Genomic DNA, 13322 nt, shown 5'->3' with positions numbered 1-13322 from the left:
GCTGGTGGGAAGGGAAGGGAAGGGGAGAAGCTGGGAAGGGAGCAGCATGGTTGAGGGGCTGCAGGCGGGTGGGCTGGGTGATGCTGAGGTCATAAACAAGCCTCCCCCCTCTACTGCTCCAATAACAAAGCGTTTCTTTTTTTTCCCTCCCAGTTTTATTGAGATGTAATTGACCTAGAACTTTATACTAGTTTAAGGGGCGCGATGCGATGATTTCATATATGCATACCTTGCGAAATGATCACCACAAATGTAGTTAACGTTCGTCACCTCACAGAGTTATCTTTTTTATTTCTTGTGTTGAGAATTTTTTTTAAAGATTTTATTTATTGGGCGCCTGGGTGGCTCAGTTGGTTAAGTGACTGCCTTCGGCTCAGGTCATGATCCTGGAGTCCTGGGATCGAGTCCCGCATCGGGCTCCCTGCTCGGCAGGGAGTCTGCTTCTCCCTCTGACCCTCCCGACCCTCCCCCCTCTCATGCTCTCTCTCTCTCAGATAAATAAATAAAATCTTAAAAAAAAATTTTTTTTTATTTATTTTTCAGAGAGAGAGAGAGCAAGCACAAGTAGGGGGACTGGCAGGCAGAGGGAGAGCGAGAAGCAGGCTTCCCGCCGAGCAGGGAGCCCGATGCGGGGCTCGATCCCAGGACCCTGGGATCGTGACCTGAGCCGAAGGCAGACGCTTAACGACTGAGCCACCCAGGCGCCCCTGTGATGAGAATTGTTAAGATCTGCTCTCTTAGCGACTTTCAAACATACAAGACGGGGTTACTGACTGTAGTCGTGCTGGACACGACATCCCCAGGAAAGGGTGGTCTTCTGTGCACACGCGTGTCCATGGCGGGCTGGCAGGGAGAGACACCTGGGGACCCAGGCAGGGGGAAAAGCCATCATCCGAATGGCCTGTTCCAAGCCAGAGGACAAGAGCCGTGCAGGGTCTGACACTGGCCACAGGATGCTCAGGCCTGAAATTTGACATGATTCCTCCTCCCCCAGGGGAGGCAGGAAGTGCAACCCCATCCTTCACCAGGGGTATATGGAGAATGACCCCCCTCCAGGGGCTCTGGGGAAAGAGGCTGCTCCTCAGACACCACTCACAGGGTCCACAGTGTGCAGCCCAGAGTCTTGTGCCCCGCGGAGAATCCTGGGACACTCAGGCTTCAGGCCACATCCTTCCTCCTAGCGGGGGCTCCCTCAAGTTCAAGCTATGGCCTGCCCACTCTTATCTGCCTCTACCTAGTTCCTGCTCACTTGCTTCCGGGAGTGGGGAAGCACGGAAGTGATAAGGCCGGGCACTTTTATTTGTCAATCATTATAATTATAAAAACACATCCATGAGAATAATTACTTTTTATTGGGCAATTAATTACAAGCCAGGCACCACGCTAAGTATTTGACATGGATAATTTCATGTCCCACAAGCCTGGGAGGTAGGTACCATTATTATCCCCATTTCACAGATAAGAAAACCGAGGCCCAGAGACGTTAAGACTTATTCAGGTCACATGGCTTATTACAAATGAGATTCAAAGCTGTGTCCTACGTGTGTGTTTAACCACCAGGCTTTACAAGGAAGAACAGCATTGCTTATATTAATAGATTCTGTTTTCCTTTGTTTAATGAACACCCCCCACTTGACACAAAGGCGCTTTTCCTGTTCTACACAATCAGTCACAGGCTTGATAAAGGCAAATAAAAAATCTGGTACTGAAGGCGCGCCTGGGTGGCTCAGTCCATTAAGCCTCTGCCCTCCGCTGTGGTCATGATCTCAGGGTCCTGGGATTGAGCCCTGTGTCATTTGGGCTCCCTGCTCAGCAGGGAGTCTGCTTCTCCCTCTCCCTGTGCCCCTCCCCACCCCGCTTGCGCTCTCTCTCTCTCTCAAATAAATGAGTAAAATCTTTAAAAAATAATAATAATCTGGTACTGAAATGCATCTAAACTCTGCCACCAACTAGCTGGGTTTCAGTTTCCTTGGTTCCACCCGATGAGGAGACGCAACATGACCATATAGGACTCTGTCCAGGAATGTTCCACCAGAATCTCACCGTGAGGGAAAAAGACAAATCCAAAACATGGGACATTTTCAAGGCAACTAACCTGTCTCTTCCAAACAATTCTTCCAGAGTCAATGCCACGAGAGACCTAAGACATGACAGCAAAAAGGAGGGCATGAACCTTGATTAGATTCTGGGGGTCCTCCAATGGACTGTTTTTGGGGGATCCCTGGGAAAGTGTGACAGTAAAGTAAAGGACGTTAAGGCGTCAGCCTTATGTCTTTACTGTGATGATAACAATGCGGATGTGTCCTTGTTCCTACAGGTGAAGTGTCAGGATGTCCACAACGTACTCTCAGATGGTTCTGGAAAAATAATAATAAAAGAGAAAAGGAGAGGGGCCCCTGGGTGGCTCAGTCATTAAGCATCTGCCTTTGGCTCAGGTCACAGTCCCAGGGTCCTGGGATCGAGCCCCGCATCGGGCTCCCTGCTCTGCGGGAAGCCTGCTTCTCCCTCTCCCACTCCCCCTCGTGTTCCCTCTCTCGCTGTGTCTCTCTCTCTGTCAAATAAATAAAATCTTAAAAAAAAGAGAGAGAGAGAGAAAAGGAGAGAGACACACAAAAAGAGCCAATTCCCGACAAGGCATGATCCCAGGGAAGGGTGTACCGGCATGCAGTGTCCCGTTTGCGTCCTGAGCCTTTTAGTAGGTCTGGCATTTTTTCAAAATAAAAAGGGAGAGAGAAGAGGAGAGGAAGGAGAAGTTGAACGAGGCTGCTCTTTCAGGGGTCCTTCCGGTCTTGAGTCTCGGGCCCAGTGTCCGTGTGCCAGCCACGGGCCGTGACCCCACGCCACAGACTGGGTGGCTCAGACGATCACAAGCTCATCTTCTCACACTTCTGAAGGCCGAAGGTCTAGATGTCAGCAGGTGTGGTTTCTTCCGAGGCCTCTGCTTGGCTTGCCAACAGCTTTCCTGGCGTGTCCTCACAGGTCCTCCCCCTGTGCATGCGCCCGGGTGTCTTTCTTCTAGAAGGACACCCGTTCGACCGGATCGGGGCCCAACCGAAGAGCATGGTTTTAACTTCATCCCCTCTGTAAAGGCTCATCTCCAAATACAATCACGTTGAAAGGTACTGGGGGTTAGGGCTTCCACAGGTGAATTTGGGGAGGGACACAGTTCTGCCTATAACAGACCCTCAGGCTCCCTGGAGCTTCACCCCAAACTCCATAGGGGCATAAAGAGGGCTTTTCAGGAAATCGGAGCACTGAGGCTGAGCTCCGGGCAGGAGGGGGCTGCTGCAGGCACCTGCCAGGAGAGAGACAGAGAGAGAGCGTTTCCTTCACCTTCGACCACCACCAACCTTCTCATCTACTCCTGCCACCTCTCCCCACCACCCTCCTCCACCCCGCGCCATCCCACGCACACACGCCACGGACACCCAACTGCCCAGTCAGCTGCTCAGGGGCAAAGTCATGCCAACCAACCTGTGATAGGGCTCCTCCCAGCCCTGGGTACAAGGTAAAAGGCCTCTTCCTGAAGCCCCAGTGCCTGTTCTTCCTACCTTAGGGGGTGAGTCCCAGACCCCTCGCTGCCTTCACTTGCAGCCAAACAGCACATCATCCCGCAGAGTGCTGGGGTGGTCCTTCCTCCCGGCTGTCACTCAAACAAAAGCAAACTGCCCCGACTCTGAGCCCCAGTGGCAAAAGTCGTATTTACTATAGAAACATGAGAAATAAAGTTACAAAAAGTAGTCATTTACTTTTACCCATAATTAGGCAAAAGACTCTAAAAGCCTTTTTTTTTTATTCTTATGTTAATCCCCATACATTACATCATTAGTTTTAGATGAAGTGTTCCATGATTCATTGTGCTTTAAAAGCCTTTTTTGGGGGAGGTGGTGCCTCGGTGGCTCAGTTGGCTGAGCATTCGACTCTTGATTTCGGCTCAGGTCATGATCTCAGGGTCCTGGGATGGAGCTCTGCCTCAGGCTTCATGCTCAGTGGGGAGTCTGCTTCTCTCTCTCCCTCTCCCTCTGCCCCTCCCCCCACACTCTCTGTCCCCCCTCAAATAAATAAAGAAATCTTTTTTAAGTCTTTTTTTCAAAGAGCTTATTTATAAGTAATCTCTACCCCTAACGTAGGGCTCAAACTCACAACCCCGAGATCAAGAGTCACATGCCCCGCTGTCTGAGCCAGCCAGGCGCCCCAAGACTCCAAAAGCCTTAAAATTAGTTAGTTCTATGCTTGGCCCAGTCAGTAATTCTGCTCTTGGTTTTCCATCTAAACCCATAGTCAAAAATGCAGGAAACGCTTCACCTGAAGATGTTCCTTTTGCTGTTCTTTACACGATTTGTAACCCAGTGTGTGCTTCCATGGTACCCCCAAGTTCTTGGTGTTCCCTTTAATTAGGAAAAAGGAAAAGGAAAATTAAACGCCAAGGTCCCAGCCCTACCCACCCTCCAGGGAGCTCACTGTCCTGCAAGCCCCCCTTGTTCCCCTGGCCGGTTTCGGACCCCTCCTCCATCTCTTCTCTGGGGGCCTATTCCTTCATTCCCACAAAGAACCCCATCGGAGCCCTGGTGAATGGCAGATCTGACGGAGGGTTTGCAGTGAAGGACCACTGCCAGGAGCACCACCCAGGTAGCTACTAGGAGTCTAGAATCAGCCACCTCTGCTGGCAAGCCCACGGGCCATTTCTCACCCCTGGCAATTTCTTACTGCTCACTTTCTCATCCTAGACCCCAGCTTACCAGCAAGGATGCATTCTGACTTTCATGGGCCCAAGGCACCTTTGTCTTTGAGGACCCTCTCCTCCATTTAAAAAAATAAAAAACTAAATAACTAAAATTAAAAATAGCATTTTAGGACTGAAGTAGTATAGAGATGAATACACTCTCAACTGGATTCGTTATTCTATATTTATTATTATTGTATTCTTTTGTTTTCTTCTGATTTTTTTTTTAAAAAGATTTTATTTATTTATTTGAGAGAGAGGCACGTGCACACAGGGGGAGAGGGAGACGGAGAGGGAGAGGCAGACTCCCTGCTGAGCAGGGAACCCGACTTGGGGCTCAATCCCAGGACGCTGAGATCATGACCTGAGCGGAAACCAAGAGTCAGGTTTCTGACGGGCACTGACTGAACCGTCCAGGCCACCCCTGTTTTCTTCTGATTTTAAAAGAAATTAAAATTAAAACATTTCTGTGGCCCCCTTAAGTATGGTGAACCCTAGGTAAGCCTCAGGGAGAAGTCAGTTTACCTGCTTTCCAGCATCTGTTGAAGGCCCTGGTCTCAGAAGTCCCTCATAGCCCACCCTTCTTCCTCCTTTGTTTTTAACCTTTCCATCCAGATCTTGGGGAGCAGGGGAAAGCAAGCAACGTATGTTCAAAAATAAAAAAAGACAATTCTCTGATATGAAAAACGCCCTTCCCCTAGTATGTGAAAGCCAGAGACTGTTTTAAATACTCCTTATCTTTCTCCTTCAATAGGAAAAAAATAAATAGGAAGCAACCCAAAGGTTTAACAGTAGGCCCCAGGCACTCGGGCGGGATACCGTGTTGAATGAATGAATGTCTCCTGAATGGATTTTTGTGAGGCCTTTGAGATAATGCTTACAAGGGCCCTGTTACAATTTGGGAAAACAGTTGTGTTAATGAAACAAAGGAAGACAAAGGTATACCATAGACATTAGGATCACAATCATATAGAATTTGCACAGAAAAAAGAGAAAGAGCTACTTCATAAGCTATGTTCCCCTTATCACTGTTCCTTGCACAGAATCATACTGTAGAATATACTCCTTTGTGGGCATGATAGAGTTGGTTATTTTTTTAATCCTAACAAATACACGAGAACGTTAGCAACAGTGGTCTGCAGGTTGGGGATCATAGACTTCAGTGCAGTACAGTGGCCGGGCAGCGTCTTCTAACTAGGGGATAAAAATGGATTATTTAAAGTATAAACATACACCCACGGAATGCCGTCCGGGGAAGGGAGCTTCTCTCTGCCCCTCAGTTTGAAGATGGGGACACTGAGGCAGCCAAGCGTTGGCTGAGCTGGGCAGAAGGAAGTGGTGGGATCACTCAACGGGGCCGAGGACCCCCCCAGGCCGCCGCAGCCGTCCCCACGCTGCCCACGACGCTGGGACGGGCTGAGTTACCTGCGCCAGGTCACCTGCTCAGGTAGCCCGCGTACCTGCCACTCCCGCGCTCCCCGAGGCCCGGCCCCGCGGGCGCTGGTGGCTGCTGAGCTCGGCGGGCGCTGGGGGCAGGGGTCGGGCGCGGACGGCCTCCCGCTGAGGAACCCTCTGCCCCGCACCCCTGCCGCCCTTTCCTGTTGAGTCACGCCGGCAGGCTCGGCGCGGAGTCCCGATCTCAGGTCTGTTGTCGCTGAGTCACGGTCCCGAGGTCTGTTTTCGCTGAGTCACGGTCCCGAGGTCTGTTTTCGCTGAGTCACGGTCCGAGGGCCGCTCTCGCTGAGTCACGGTTCAGGTGCTCCGGCTCCCTCCCCTGGGGAGAAATCCGGGCCGCCGCGGCGGCGGAGGCGGCGACTCCCCGGGGCCCCCAGGTCGCGCAGGCGGCCGCGTCCCCGCAGAGCCGGCGTCCTTCCCTCCACCCCCGCCACCTGCTCCGCGGGTCCTCGCCGGCCTCCCCAGCCTCACGTTAGGGACCCCGACCTGCTCAGCGCCTCCGAGGGCCGGCTCTGCAGACCCGGCAGCCCAGCGAGGTGGGCGTGTGATCCCACCTAGCGGCGGGCATCTACTCAAACAGGGGGTCCAGTGCAAAAAGCAGCCCCTTCCTATCTTCCCAGCCACAAGCTCGTTGTCACCAGCACCTAGGAAAGACACGAGTTGTGTCCTTCCATGAGGTCAGCTTTATTCAGGCATAAAGCAAGATTAACATCATTATAAAGCAGGTTCAGGATTCCAAAGTCAGTGGCATTGGAAGACGTGATTGACTTGGCTTCTTACTGGCCCGCAAAGCAGAACACGAGACAAGTCACACAGTCCACAAGATAACAGAGTGGGTAGGAAGTTAATGAACCAAACGTGAAGTCAGTCTGTGGGCACGCAGGGGAGATAAGACTTGGGTGGCGCCTGGGTCAGTCCTGGGCACCTGCTCAATCCGGCGGAACCTTTGGTGGCAGCTGCTTTTTTTAAGTGGTCAGACCTAGAGGGGTCATGTCTGAGGGGTCTGACCGTGTGCTGCCAAACTCCTCCCTTTTTAGAGGGATTTCAGCAGTCCCGGACCCCCGCAGACCCACTGTACTTCTGCCTGTTATCAGTTCTGGGGTGTCAGCTGATCTGGTCTCAGGCTATCTCTTAGCTGCCGTACCCTTAATGGCTTGCGTCACTGCTGCAAGGACATCTGCTGGACGTGAGTGACTCCATCTTGCTCTCTGCAGAGGCTCGGGGGCTGTGGACAGCAGAGCAGCGGAGCGGCTCAACGCAATGCGGGGTCTGGACTGGAACCCAGACAGCGGGGAGAACAGTTGGGGGGCAATTGATGACTTTTTTTTTTTAAGAGTATTTATTTATTTATTTGAGAGAGAGAGAGAGAGCATGAGAGGGGGGAGGGTCAGAGGGAGAAGCAGACCCCCTGCCGAGCAGGGAGCCCGATGCGGGACTCGATCCCAGGACTCCGGGATCCTGACCTGAGCCGAAGGCAGTCGCTTAACCAACTGAGCCACCCAGGCGCCCAATTGATGACTTTGAATGTAGGCTTTTTATAATGTATTTGTGCTGAAGTTAGGGTCCCTGATGTTTATAATCGTACTAATTGTACTGTGGTTAGAAGAGGCTGTACTCTGGCATAATACATGTTAAAGAATTTGGGGCAAAGGGGCATGATGTCTGCAACTCACTCTCTAATAAACCAGAAATATATTTATATATGTATATAAAAGAGAGTGTGTCTATCTATAATCGAGAGAGAGAGTGAATGATAAAAACAATGTGACAAAATGTTAGCACCCGGTGAATCCAGGTGAGGAATTCTATGTACTATCCCTGCAACGTTTCTGGACATTTGAAATTATTTCAAGGAAGTCTACTTATTGAGAAAAAAATTAAGATGAGGACCCTGAGGTTCTGGTGGGGTTTTGTTTGTTTGTTTTTTGAGAGAGCGAGCAGCAGGTCGGGGTGGAGGAAGAGGGAGAGGGAGAATCTCAGGCAGAGCTGAGATTGGAGCTGAGCATGGAGCCCCATGCGGGGCTCAATCTCACGACCCTGAGAGCACGACCTGAGCTGAAATCAAGAGTCGGATGCTTAACCGACTGAGCCACCCAGGCGCCCCCAAGGACCCTGAGGTTCTGAACTCCCAAATGAGAGCAAGGTTTGTGAGATTTTAGTGAGCCATCCAGAAGTTTCTAGGTAGGAAAAAGGCTCTGGCGGAATCCGGAAAGGGGAACTGGATGCCACTCTCTAACCAAACAGAAGGAGGAATGCTTAGTGAAGGCTTCCTCTTCCCTGGGCCCCATTGTGAGCCTCTTACATATGTTAAAACTAATTTAATCCTGACCACATTCCCTGGAGCTGATGCTGTTATTACTTATCGATTTGTCATATGAGGAAATAAAGCTTAGGGAGTTGACGTACACACGTGTGGTAAGTCATGGATCCTGGACTTGCAATCTCTTCTAGAGTTCATTGCTTTAACCCGTCTACATCACCTAGAAGTGCCTTGATCCTGTTGAACCAGATTGAACCAAGTCTTGGAGCTGGAGTCAGGCTCCATATTGGCCAAGCTGTCCTCACAGCCTGAACTCTCCAGAGTCCAGACGGCTGCTTGGTCTGGTCCCCGGTCTTCAGTCACATGGATCTGGGCAAACGGAAGCTGGACAATGCCTGAGAAAGATGTTGCTCTTTCTACTCCCTTCACTGCCCCGGACCCAGGGTCTCCAGACAGCGGCTTGTTATAGAACTTGAGTGTGCTTGAAGGTGAAGGAGAGCAAAATATGCCACCCCAAAATATGCCACTTTGGCATATTGATTATTCTGAGTTAAAGTTACTTAAGAAACAGCCAGTGCCAAGGACGCTCTGAATCTCCTTTGTCCCCCCTGAAAGCAGGAAATAAGTCTCCCATGTGAAAGGTGCCCTCCCTGTACCAGGAAAGTAGAAGGCATCCTTATTGCCAGAGATAGGGCATCCGAGGCAGAGAAGACTGCATAAATAAAGCTTGTTACTTCCCCCAAGTAACTACTCCAAACCCGGACTTCCTTGGCTTGTCAATTGTTCACAAATTTATTGTTTCTTTGTCTGAAAGCTATAAAATCTGCCTGATTTGGTCATTTCTTCCCCCCCCCCTTTTTTTAAAGATTTATTTATTTATTTTAGAGAGAGAGCATGAGCATGAGAGTGGGGGGCGGGGGGAGAGGCAGAGGGAGAGAGAGTCCCAAGCCAACTCCATGCTACGCGTGCACAGAGCCCAGCGTGGGGCTTGAGCCCATGACCCCAAGACCACGACCTGAGCCGAAACCAAGAGCTGGCCACTCAACCGACTGTGCCGCCCAGGTGTCCCTGATTTGGTCATTTCTTTGAGTCCCGTATTTTTATAGGCTCTCATGTGTACAAAATTAAATTTGTTTTTCTCCAGTTAATCTGTTTTATGTCCATGTAATTATTAAATCAGCCTAAGAACCTAGAAGGAAAGAAAGTAAACGTTTTTCTCCCCTACAAGAGACAGATACACCTGGCCTCAAGTCCCAGGTGAGCTATGTGACTGCAGGTGGGGAGTTCAAGCCTCATTGGTTAAATCTGTTGTGCTTGCCTGCCATATGCTGGGCTCTGGGCCTAGAGAGTGGGTCCCGTGCCGTCCTTGCTGCCTTCGTGGAGCTCACGGTTGGAATGGGGGGCGGCTGGGGCACAGGAAGCTCAGTGAGGGGCTTATAAGGTGGGGGGGAGAAACTTCAGGAAAGCCTGGACTCAGTCTGTTTTTCAACTTTATTCTTTTTCTTATTGAGATATAATTGACACAAACCCTACATACTTAAAATATATAATTTGATGAGTTTTTTTTTTCTTTAAAGATTTTATTTATTTATTTGAGAGAAAGGGTGTGTGTGTGAGAGCACAAGCAGGGGGAGCGGCAGGGAGAGGGAGAAGCAGGCTCCTCACCGAGCCGGGAGCCCGACGCGGGGCTCGATCCCAGGATCCCGGGATCATGACCCGAGCCGAAGGCAGACGCCCAGCCGACTGAGCCACCCAGGCACCCCTTAATTTGATGAGTTTTGACTTAAATATACCTGTGACGCCATCTCCACAATCAAGATAATGATTGTATTCACTTCTCCCAGAAGTTTCCTCATGGTCCTTTGTTTGGTTCTGTTTTTAAAGATTTTATTTATTGGGGCGCCTGGGTGGCTCAGATGGTTAAGCGTCTGCCTTCGGCTCAGGTCACGATCCCAGGGTCCTGGGATCGAGTTGCGCATCAGGCTCCCTGCTCAGCGGGGAGCCTGCTTCTCCCTCTTCCACTCCCCCTGCTTGTGTTCCCTCTCTCGCTGTCTCTCTCTGTCAAATAAATAAATAAATAAAAATCTTTAAAAAAAAAAAAAAAAAGGGAAGGTGCGCCTGGCTCACTCAGACGGTAGAGGGTACCACTCTTGATCTCAGGGTGTAAGTTCGAGCCCCACATCGGGCGCAGAGATTACTTAAAAATAAAATATTTTAAAAAAAGAGAAAACCATAAGGAAGAGAAAATACATTTACAGTACTGTACTGTATTTATCAGGAAAAAAAAATCCCCATATAAGTGGACTTGTACAGTTCCAACCCATGTGGTTCAAGGGTCAACCTTGAAGTACCTTTGCAGAGAAGTGAGCAAAGGAAAAGGGGTTGATTTGTTAAGGGCAGCAAGCAGGTGAATACTTGGGGGAAATTTAGGGAAGATAAGGGTTAATACACGAAGGCTTATTGTTTTGATTCCTCTGGGTGCCATCTCTGAGCTGTTAAGAGTCTGGATTCATCTCGGCTGATTATGAGTCTAAGCCTGCTTTTAGGCAAATAAGGCAGAAGGCAGATCGCCTTTTTTTTGGCATTTGCTGTTTCTCAGTTGTCTTTAGCTCAAAATAAACCTTATGCAAAGTGGCATATTTCCAGGTGGCATATTCTGACCCCTACGGTATCAGGTTCAGATCCTTTCCTGACTCCCCAGCAGAAAGTAAAAGTTCTGGTTCCTTTACAGTCACAACAGGGTGGGGGCAGTCCTTTTATTTTTAGCCATTCAAATAGGCGGGTAGTGCTATCTCATTGTACTTTGAATTTCCCTGATGATATATAAACTTGAACATCTTGCCATGCACTTAGTTAGCATCCATATATTTCTTTTGATGAATTGTCCGTTCAAACTTTTTACCCATTTCAAAAATTAACTTATTTGCCTTCTTAACATTGAATCATACAAGTTCTTTACGTATTCTAGAGACGCAGGACACGTCCTTTGTCGGATATATGTTTGCAAATAATTTCTCCTAGTCTCTAGCTCGCCCTTTATGTTTTATAACAGTGTCATGTGAAGAGCAAAAGTCCATTTTGATAAGGTCCCGCTGATTAATATTTTTTCTTTTACATTTTGTGCTTTTAGTGTCATATTTGAGAAATCTGCCAATCTAAGGTCCCTGAGATTTTCCTTTATGATTTATTCTATATTTTTTTAAAGATTTTATTTATTTGACAGAGAGAGAGACAGCGAGAGAGGGAACACAAGCAGGAGGAGAGGAAGAGGCAGGCTTCCCACTGAGCAGGGAGCCCGATGCGGGGCTCGATCCCAGGGCCCTGGGATCATGACCTGAGCCCAAGGCAGACGCTTAACGACTGAGCCACTCAGGTGCCCCGATTTATTCTTTATTTTTATAAGCTTCACTCTTTTTTTTTCTAAGATTTTTATTTATTTATTTGACAGAGAGACAATGAGAGAAGGAACACAAGCAGGGGGAGAGGGAGAAGCAGGCTTCCTGCGGAGCCTGATGCGGGGCTTGATGCGGGGCTTGTTCCCAGGACCCTGGGACCATGACCTGAGCCGAAGGCAGATGCTTAACGACTGAGCCACCCACGCGCCCCTATAGGCTTCACTCTTTCATTGAGATCTATTATCTGTTTCCGGGCTGAGTCTTGAAAAATGAAGAGCTTGACAAAGGAGCCCGAGAGGGGGATGTGTATTCTAGACGGGAGGGACCACCCTGAGCAAAGGGCCAGAGGGGTGTGTGCCTGGATAGTTGGGAGGGGGTATTTCTGAGAGTGGCATGCAAGGTGTGAGGGAGCAGGTGGGGTGAGGCCCTCCTGCTGGACAGGTGGCCAGGGCCCAGGGCGGAGGGCCAGATGTGCCAGGCGAAGGAGCTTGCATGTTATCCCAAGGGCAGTGGGAGCTAGTGAAGGGTGTTGACCAGAGAGGGGTGATGTGGTCACAGTCACCTTATCTGCAAAACCCAGGGCCGGAGGAGTGAAGGAGGTAAGGAGCCAAAAGGTGTTCCACTGACAGGTTGGAAGCTGCTATTCGCTCCCCAGCCCTTGCAGGAGGCTGCTGATAAACTCCCCGAATTAAATGTTAACATTTCCTGGTGACTATTTGTCCTACTGCTTTTGGGAGATTTTATTTATTTATTTGACACAGAGAGAGCGAGCACAAGTAGGCAGAGCGGCAGGCAGAGGGAGAGGGAGAAGCAGACTCCCCGCTGAGCAGGGAGCCCGATGCGGGGCTCGATCCCAGGACTCTGGGATCACAACCTGAGCCGAAGGCAGACGTTTAACTGACTGAGCCACCAAGGCGCCCCTTCGGAGCTCTTTTATTACTGTTAAAAAACAAGATTCACCTGAGTACATTTCAAGATCAAATTGGCTTTATTGGTGATTTGGGAATTGGGCAGTATCCCACCTGGCAAACAGAAGGGAGCTCTGAAGGGTTCTTATAGGCAGAATGGGGGGTGGGGGCAGGGAAACAAGGCATGGATTGTTTCAGGCAAGGTCACCTTCCTTTAGCGGAAGGGTGGCGAGGGTCTACCAGGCTGATCACCTCACTGGTCCGACCAGGGGACTCCACTGGGTAAAAAGGTAACATTCCTGGAAGAGGCAGAAACTGAAATTAGGTCAGACGTTAGCCTTGGTTTGCTGACACTGGGCTTGGCCCAAGTGACTCCATTTGGGGCCTGTCCTGTCTTTCTTTTTTAATATTAGGAATGTTCAGTCTCTTGTCTGTGACACGTGTGGCCTTTTCTCCCAGTGTTTTGTGGGGTTTCAGCCTTGTGTATAGGGGCGCTTGTAACCCAGAAAGCGTCTGTTTTGCCATCCTGTCTGAGGATGTTTTTATGGCTTGGGCTTGTCTGCCTTGCTGAGAAAGGCTGC

General features: G+C 49.7%; 1 long non-coding RNA gene across 4 annotated transcripts; it reads right to left on the bottom strand.

Annotated features, from left to right (window-relative positions):
* Positions 1 to 1333: 1333 nt before the first annotated feature.
* LOC123843313 (uncharacterized) lies at positions 1334 to 7360 on the bottom strand. 4 transcript variants are annotated; one of them, XR_010411353.1, is made up of 5 exons: positions 5957 to 7360; positions 5249 to 5340; positions 4306 to 4388; positions 3552 to 3705; positions 1334 to 3295 (listed from the first exon to the last, which is right to left on the bottom strand). It is a non-coding gene; the product is annotated as an uncharacterized LOC123843313 (long non-coding RNA). The 4 variants fall into 4 exon arrangements; XR_008505915.2 differs by having other exon boundaries at positions 5249 to 7357; XR_006790554.3 differs by lacking the exon at positions 5249 to 5340 and having other exon boundaries at positions 5957 to 7357.
* Positions 7361 to 13322: the final 5962 nt, after the last annotated feature.

The sequence above is a fragment of the Mirounga angustirostris genome, unplaced genomic scaffold, assembly GCF_029215605.1.
Source record: "Mirounga angustirostris isolate CCGP_5_RB_7025 unplaced genomic scaffold, mMirAng1.0.hap1 SCAF_5, whole genome shotgun sequence".
NCBI lineage: Eukaryota > Metazoa > Chordata > Mammalia > Carnivora > Phocidae > Mirounga > Mirounga angustirostris.
The sequence above is the reverse complement of the archived record's forward strand: the minus strand, read 5'-3'. Positions and strand labels throughout refer to the sequence as shown.